This window comes from Tachypleus tridentatus, chromosome 10, assembly GCF_004210375.1.
Source record: "Tachypleus tridentatus isolate NWPU-2018 chromosome 10, ASM421037v1, whole genome shotgun sequence".
NCBI classification, from domain to species: domain Eukaryota; kingdom Metazoa; phylum Arthropoda; class Merostomata; order Xiphosura; family Limulidae; genus Tachypleus; species Tachypleus tridentatus.
This window is the reverse complement of record NC_134834.1, coordinates 84,386,198-84,394,981: the sequence shown is the minus strand read 5'-3', so window position 1 is coordinate 84,394,981 and position 8,784 is coordinate 84,386,198. Positions and strand designations below refer to the sequence as shown.

At 31.4% G+C, this 8,784-nt stretch overlaps 1 protein-coding gene and 1 pseudogene across 3 annotated transcripts in view; both read left to right on the top strand.

The window, feature by feature from the left end:
- Positions 1-8,784, top strand: part of LOC143229753 (tyrosine-protein kinase receptor-like) — a 215,406-nt gene that overhangs the window by 84,075 nt on the left and 122,547 nt on the right. The window lies entirely within an intron of this gene.
- Positions 3,322-8,784, top strand: part of LOC143229751 (signal-induced proliferation-associated 1-like protein 2) — a 47,530-nt pseudogene continuing 42,067 nt past the window's right edge. The window contains exons 1-2 of the transcript XR_013016044.1: positions 3,322-4,381; positions 6,439-6,596. The product of XR_013016044.1 is annotated as a signal-induced proliferation-associated 1-like protein 2 (transcript). The remainder of the gene's footprint in view (positions 4,382-6,438; positions 6,597-8,784) is intronic.

Genomic DNA, 8,784 nt, shown 5'->3' with positions numbered 1-8,784 from the left:
TTACATGGTGTAGATTTAGGCATGATTATGAAGTTTAGCTAATATATTGTTGATATTTAAGGTTCAATAGAGACCAACTAAAAACATGAATTTTTTAACAGACCGAGGAGATCGGAGAAAACTTTTGTGTCGACTTAAGGAAGTAAACAGCTATTAACTTACAAATTTTACTGTATAATTGTACATTTTTACCAAATATAAATCTTACTTTGATTGAAAACTTAATGTTAGACCTAATATATATTACAAACTTTACTCCATAACTATTATAACTCTATTATACTCAATAATATTTACTCTATAACTCAACGTTATATAATCCTTAAAAACGATGTACTATTTCTTATTTCTTACATGTGTATATGTTAGAACTTCCTAATTCAGTGATTAAAAACTTGTACTTACGTTTCATCATAGCATTCATTAGTTATACCAAAGCCAATGTTCAATATTGTATTTTTGCAGAAATCTACTTTCCTTGTTTTTATTAGAGATCACTTACAATTGTACTTTGTAGAACGTTTTTCTTCTGCCTCCTCCTATCTTCAATGAACAGTTTAAAAACACAACTAATTTTTACACCAATAATCATTGTATTAGTTTGCAAATATTTTGAGTTCATTTTTGGAGCTCTGTCCTCTTTAATTTTGAGTGGTAAAAGGCTATTTTTTCAATAATTTCGTTATTTATTAAGTTTTTATTTCATCAGATTCAAGAAATGTATTCTTTGTTGTTTGTATTGTTAAACAAGTTTAAGTCATTACTTCTGTAAGAACATTGCACACACATAATTTTAAACAAAATGTAAATGCATATCAGATATTTTAAAACAGTGTAAGGTGTCTGTAGAGTGGCTTAAGGTAAGGCATCCCAATTTCTTGAAAGTAAAGAAAATTTCTATTGGTTTGCCTCATACAACAATGAACCCTATTAAGTTTGTAAAATAAGAAAATTCTTTAGTTAAATCATGCTTCTTGTTGTTCTTGTGTTATTAATAGAAAACATGATATAAACTACAAAAAGTGATATACATGGAAATGGAATACAATTTGTTTGTTTGTTTTTTGGATTTTGTGCAAAGTGATACAAGGGCTATCTGCAACAAGTATAATGAAAATAGATTTGCAAGAGCTTATCCATTAACAAGATAATGGCATTAACAGTATTTTCTCACAAGTAAGGCTATTATCATTTATTCTTTAAGAAAATATATTCAAACAGTTTTAAAATTATTTATCACATTTCCTGCGTAAATCAGCTGAAACTTCAGCAACTGTCTGTGTACTTTAATAAGTATTTATATAATATTTCTCTAGCGAACTGTTAAAGTAAAATGACTTTTTGCATAAGATATAGCAAAAAAATTTAAATATTAAAGTGACCTCTCTGTAATTACTCATGAGTCATAACTAGTTTTTACTTAATAATGTCAATTATCTTTATGCTATTTATTGATTGTTATTCTTAATTGTTCTGCTGTAGTAGGAACTCACAAATTATTTATACAAGAAAATTGTTTATTATTAATGTAATATTTTTTTAAGAACTTGTAGATAATTAAAGTTTTATGATTTGAAACTAGAATATTAATAAGGGCAGGTTAAGGTATAATACCAAGTTAAATTGTAAAATTTTCAATGTGGAGTGCAATATTCATGTTTGAATTCCAGGCTGTTATAACTTATAATAACATTTAGGGGGTAAGACTGTTGTTAAGTACATAGTTATAAGGCCTGTTATCTGTTGTGTGTGCCCATTTGATCTTATGAACCCCTTCATCTAGTCAAAACACTCTAAAATTAAAGGTTAGACATTGATTGTTATGACCAATCTAGGTAATTGTGCACTTAGGCCCTAAACAATAGATCTTTGTGAATCATTTGTCTTATTATAATGTGTGAGCTGAAGTTCTAGGCTGAAATCCTGATAAGAGCAAGTTTATAAACATCCTTTTTTGTACTGTAATACATTCAAATGGTATGTTTATGAAAAAAAAATCTTTCTAAAATTAGAAATTTTTAGGGCCCTGTGGCTTTGTAATTAAGGCCTGTCAAAAATCCAAGTTCTGAAAATTGTATAGTACAGGAGCTCGGGATTTCCTTTGTGGTTTTCTTTACCTTTAGTTCTTGAAGAGTAGTATTTAATAATAGATGCAACCAGGTTAAGAAAAAAAGAATGCAAAAACATTTTAATAAATAATAAAAGTGCAAATTAATATGTTTTATAAATATTTTGAAATACTTGTACATTATCCTAAAAAGTTAACGGAGCATGAACATTTTTTTTTTTTTTTTGCTGTACTAGATTAAAAGCCTTTTACTGCAGGTTATTTTCAGTTGGGTAGTGTATTTAAGAGCTTGTTGAAATAAGTATAACCAATAACTAAAATGCATACTATATACAAGTTCCTAAAAACTTTTATCATGCTAAAAATAAACATTTTGAAGTTGATGCCAAACTATATAAATTAAGAGTTTTGTAGTAATATGTAGCATCAATCTGCTTAATAATTTCATGGCATGTGCTGTCTTAGACTTTTTCAGTAATTAAAAAAGCTCATTCTTGCTCTTTGATTTTAACACTTCTAAAGGTAAGAGACCATTTTAATGAATATCTAAAGAGAGAGAGAGATTATAGAGCAGTTGAAGTTGTATTGTTTGTATGGTGGTTTACTTATTTCTCTGTTTCCTGTCCTTAGTGATGTTACATTAGACCTCCAAGTAATATATAGAAATGTTATGCATGCATGCACTTGTTTGAAGCTACCAGAAAGTTTTCTTGAAAGAAAAATATTCCATTCAAAATGTCATTTTCTTTAGTAAACCTTCCTTCTTTTTTTTTTCTATTTTCCAGATGGTCAGTCAACCCCACATTATTTTTAGTGATTCCTGCTAGTGGTTAGTACATATACCATGAAGACTTTTGTACTAACACAGAAGTTTTTATGTATATGTCAAGCTCTTTTTTATGCAGTTTGTCAGAGGTAGCCAAGAAGTTGAAACTACAACATGGCCCAAGTTGCTAGAAAAGAGAAAGCAATGGGTCCTCAATTGAAATGGTCTTACCTCGGACGCTTTATGCATGCACGCACGATTGAATATTATAACAATTGTGTACCCCAGTCTCATCAACGTGGCATACAAGAAGGCACTTTATACAAAAGTGGAAGTATGACTCGCTTAAATGGTATAGTGAATGGAGTGAACGTACTTTCTCTTGGATTACCTGCCATTAGACTTCCTTCTAATGGTCATCCTACTCCACAGAGTGTTGATAGCCTCTTCCTCCTCTTATCCACGTAATGACCGTCCACATAGAACACACAGTGAGCGTGCAAATCGGGTTTCAGGAGAAAATGTTTCAGGAGCTACAAACCATATGGGCTCTGCTAGTCGTGTTGGAATATATCGCAGTAATAGTAGTTTAGACCTCGAACACGCTGAGGAAAATATAGACAGTAGAACGGGTGTTCTTCGTCGGGATTATGGGAGTGCTTCTTCCCTTGATGTGATAAGTACAACTGGAGAAACTCAAAGTTTTTTGCAATGCTCAAGGAGTACAAATCTGATCATATTGATCAACGTAGCCCAGGACCCGCCAAAATTCATGAGTATTTGAGAGGTAAAGTTGACCCAGCACCAGCTACACAGAATGCATCCAATGCTTTAGCTAATGGACCAGAAAGCTTTGAAGATTCTCAAAGCCCTAGATTGAAAACCAAATTACACAAATTTTGGGAGGTTAAAGACAAAAAAACTGAAAAAAAAAAATTGCTTGGCAGTGAGCCCTCCCTTTTTAAAAAGTTGCGAGGGAAATCTGAAATTGCTGCTGAATTTAACAGTAAAGGTTCAGATAATTCTCTAGATGCAGAAAGTAGATTTGAGGATAAGTTGCGGAAAAAAGCTTTGGCTCACTATGACTGCCAAAGCATCACTGCTAATTTAAGTTAACGCATCATGTTTAAGAAACTTGTTAAATAAAAGAAGAAATACAACAACGGGTGCTTCAGCAGCTTCTTTGATTAGTAGAGCTCCTAATGATTGTATAGAAGGTGTGGCTGTCGATGAGCCAGATCCTGGAGATGACAAAAGCAACAGTTTGGTTCTCAGTTGTCCTTTTTTTCGTAATGAACTAGGAGGAGAAGAAGAAAGACTTGTCAGCCTTAACAGAATAACATCAACAAAACAAAAGCACCAAGAATCAGTTGGGAAAACATTACCAACACTACACCAACCTAGCATAGCATGTGGACTTTCTGTATTAGAGAATGCTAGTGCCCACAGAGGAAAACAGCCTATATGCCCATATCAACGTTCACATTTACAATTAGATGGCAGAGATTTAGGAGCAATGTATTACAGAACTTTTTTTCATAATCAAGGTGAGGGTTTTATGTTTTTCTGGTTAATTTTGTGTTGGTCCTTTTTTTTTTCTTTTTCTTTCTTTTGGAAAAAGTAGTAGTAAAGTCAAGTTTACATAGACAAGAAAAAAAGATATTGAGGAAAAATGCTATTGATAAAATTCCAAATTGTGAAAAATATAACTTCAGATAATTTAAGTGTTGTAAAATTATTTTCAGTATTAGGTTAAAGTTACTTGCTCTCTGAGATATTCAGAAATATTCCATTTGTTGTTTCTGGTAGTTTGTATGAAACATTAAAAACAAACATTTGAGGAATTACATTACAAATACTGAAATTTAGTAATTAAAACCAACAAGTCACTGAAAATTCGTATTTATTCTCTCATTGGCATGGGTGTATATGTGGGATACGCTACATAACTTTTGTTTCGAGCTTGGAAAATATTAACCATTAGCAAGTTTGAAATTTTACACAACTTTCAAGAAAGGTTATTGCCCTTCAAAATACTAAAGTTTACTAGTTTCAAAGTTCAGATAAGTAATTGTATATTAACATGTGTTTTCATTTTTTATTACCTATATAAAAATAAACCTTGGACTTTGAGAGTTGCTTATAAATGTGGCAGTGAATGAGTTCAAAGTTATAAGCAGGTTGTTTTTTTTACCTGTTAAAGAATACAGAAATTGAATGGATAGTATGACAACTTCCATTATTCATACTTGTGTAGCAGAAATTACTTGTGTTAATTTTAACCTAAGAACAACATGCACTAGTTGTTTGTTTAGTATTTACCAGCTAGAAGGAAGCCGGTGTTTGTTTGAAATTCCAGAGGTCTTAAAAGTGGTACTTTGTCATGTGAAGAATTTAAAATTGAGATTGGGCACAACTGTAATGTGGTAATGTGGATTCATGGACCAATCTAAATTTCTTTTGCTAACTACTTAATTGTGCAATTAATGAAAAGAATTAGCAGATTGAGAATTCTGAATCTTACAAGCTAGTTGTTAATGAAGCTCAATAGTTCTGTTATTTCCCTATTTAACAATCAGTAAAGTAAAAAACTGAGGCTTGTAGCATTAGACATGGCATGAGAATGGATTTCAGTTTTGTATGTATCTACTTAGTATAAGCAGAATATATGTTATATGAATTCATACTTGGTGTTTAGTTCTGTATTGCAAGTACTAAATAAATAGGCCCTTATAGTTGGTGTGATAATTGTACACTTACATACCTGGTCTAAGTTATCTAACAATAATAATATCATGAAAAATAGTACTGAAATTTGCAACACAATTTTAATTATGTTGTTTAAAGAACTATCTTCATAAAAACAGTAAAGTCTGATATAAGTAGGAAGCACTGAGCATACGTTTTGTAAAGTTTTTTTTCATATATGATTATTGTGTATGGAATTTATAAATTGTAACTCTTTTTTTCTTAGAAGAAGACAGTGTAGTTAGTTTTTATCCAGTGTCTGCAAAAGTTAAAGTTAACCATTAGAGTGTAGTTTATACAACAGATACTAAGAGTTAATGTTAAGTTGAGCTGCGATTGTAAACAGTTTACAGAATGGGTAAAATATAGTTGGAGAACTGAATTAATGATTGTTTTACTATAAAATCTATAATGTGGAAAGATGCTTTTACTGAAATAAAAATCAAATCTTTTCTGTTGAAATAGCTCTGAAATGTTCAAAGCTTAAAGACACAAGAGGTTGAGAACTTTATGATAGATGTGCATTCAAGGTGTTATTCAAAGTTTTTTCATACTGATTTAGTTTCATACTACACTTTGCTAAGAGTATATGCTTAAGGAGTTATGATTATTTGCTTAACTATAATTTTTTTTTGGAAATTACATTTTGAAAGCATTATACTACTAATTAAGAAGGGAATGGTCGTTTTGAACATGGGAAATGTGTGTATTACATAGTATTAAAAGGGTCTTTGCAATCACAATGGTAAACAAAAGGTATAATTTAAGAAGGAAAATACCTGTGACAACAACACTAGGAAGCTTTTAGAATTTTAAATCTGTCACCTAATGAAACTCTGGGATTTCTATTTTTCAGATCATCAGAATTGGATAGGTGTAGATGAAACTTTGGGACCAGTTGCAATTAGCTTAAAAAGAGAGAGAATTGAAGACACGGGGCTGGCTTATGGGTCAGGCAGTAGCTCATCTTCACAGGCAATGTACCAATACAGGTTGATTGTGAGGACAAGTGAGGTGAGTGAGAAGCACATTACCTAGCTATGCTTTCAATTTATTACAGTTAAATACAAAATGGGGCTGAAAATGGGCAAGGGGTTACTGCACTAGAATGTGAGTACTATAAACTACTTATTATTCATGTGGAGTGAATTTTGCTGTTTTGGCAGGATATACATTTCTGTGAATGATAATTCTGGTGACATAAAAAGTCTTTGAGTGATAAATAAAACCCAAATATACGCACACGCACGTACACCTGTAAATATTATTTATTAGTTATCACGTTCATGAAGCATAACACTATGTAAATGTTGTTTTGGCATAGTTTGGCTTGCAGATTTTTGCCCTGGTGAGCTTTAAAACCACAAACAATGGCTAGGAACTTCTGTATTGACAGTAATTTCAGGGTTTGTGAGCACCATTGAAGTAGGGGATGATTACCTTGTCAATGTATCTCAGTATAGTTTCATCAGTTGACCAGAGTGTCTAGGTGTGCATGGTATATGACTGGGAAAGTCAGTCTTTAGATGGTATCTGTTTGTTTAGCCAGTGTACATCAACTGCAGTTGTAATATCTCTTCAACTTGTTCACTGTGAGTAGAGCTATTCTCTTCTCTATCTAGTTATCCCCCTGGTATCATGTTCACACCTGTTTGAATAGGTTGATTATTAACATGTTAGTTCAGTTGCACAGTGTGATTGCATAGGTTTATTATATGAAAAATGTTGCTTAGAAAAATGGAATGTCCCAAATCATATTTTTCTAAATTTGTGTAATGGAACATTGATATGCTTCCAATTTCATTCACCTGCAAAAGTTTAAAACCTGCAAAACAAATTTTAGTGAAAATTGAGGAAGATAATTCCCATGAATGTTAGGTAAACTGCAGTATGTGGAGGTCTATTGTTTGCATTTTATCACTAGATAAAAAGCCAACAACAAAAAAGTCTCAGCACTTTGGAACTGAAGGTACATTCTAAGGGTCAAATACTGTTATTCAGTCAGAATAGTCAGAGTGGTGGATGTTCTTGGAAAAATTGTCTCCTTTCTAGTCTCTTAGTTCACAATTTGGAATGGCTAGTGCAGGTAGGCTTTACATAGATTTGCACAAATAAATGAATTTAAATAAACACAAAACTATAAGCAACAAAGTCTTAGAATAGTAAATCAATACTTGAGGTCAAGAATAGTTTTATGGGAAATGATTCCACATATTTATTGTTATGAACCTTTGAGGGTATATTCACCCTTCCCGTCAGTCATTCTTTACTGTAGGGAACACCTTTTTGATATTTTTTCACAAATGCCAGTTAGTTCATTAAAATAATTTTTTATTTTGACCTGAGAACTGTAATATTGTTTTTCTTGACTTCAGATACATTCTTATTAGGACATCTGTCCTGACTATCATTCTTAAACATCTCTTTATTCCTTGACTTGAGACTTTTTTAGAGGTTAACAAAAACAAACAAACTTGTCAGCCAACATTTTTCAGAATGGAATTTCAGGTGCCATTTTTTCCATACTTTTGCCTTTTAATTTACTGTTATTTTGTTATACCTATGATTTAAAAACAAAAACAACAACTGAATACACTATATGCAATGCAAGTTATCAGGAAAAAAAAGAAATAAGCTCCATATGCTATTACAGACCTGGACTGGGATTTCTCTTAGTAATATGATGTTAAAACAATTATGCAAGTATCACTTTGAATAAGAACTCTTGTGTGGGCTACTGTTATTTACCCAGGATTATTTAAACATGATTTCGAAGTTTAAGTAAGACAACTCATTAGTGTAATAGTTTGCTATTTACATATACATATGTATATAACTTAGAGTTCATTTTTAAAATGCTGTTTCATACTTGGATTGCTTGTTATTAACAAGCATACATGCACTGTTTATAACTTAAAGAGAAGTACATCTGGCTCCTTAATTTGCAAGATATGAATTATTTTTTCAAATAGGTTAAGACCATTTAATAAAGGTTTTATTTTGAAGTAATAAAGTAAAACTGTAACCATCATCTTTACATAATTCAAATGTATTTATAAACTGAAACAAGTACCTGTTTTTAGTAAATCCTGATACTGTTGTATTATTATACTGAAAAGGTAACTTTGTGAAGTGCAAAGTACATTTTTTAATCAGGGGAAAAATGTGGATGATTAGTGGAATTTGCTAATAAATTGATCAT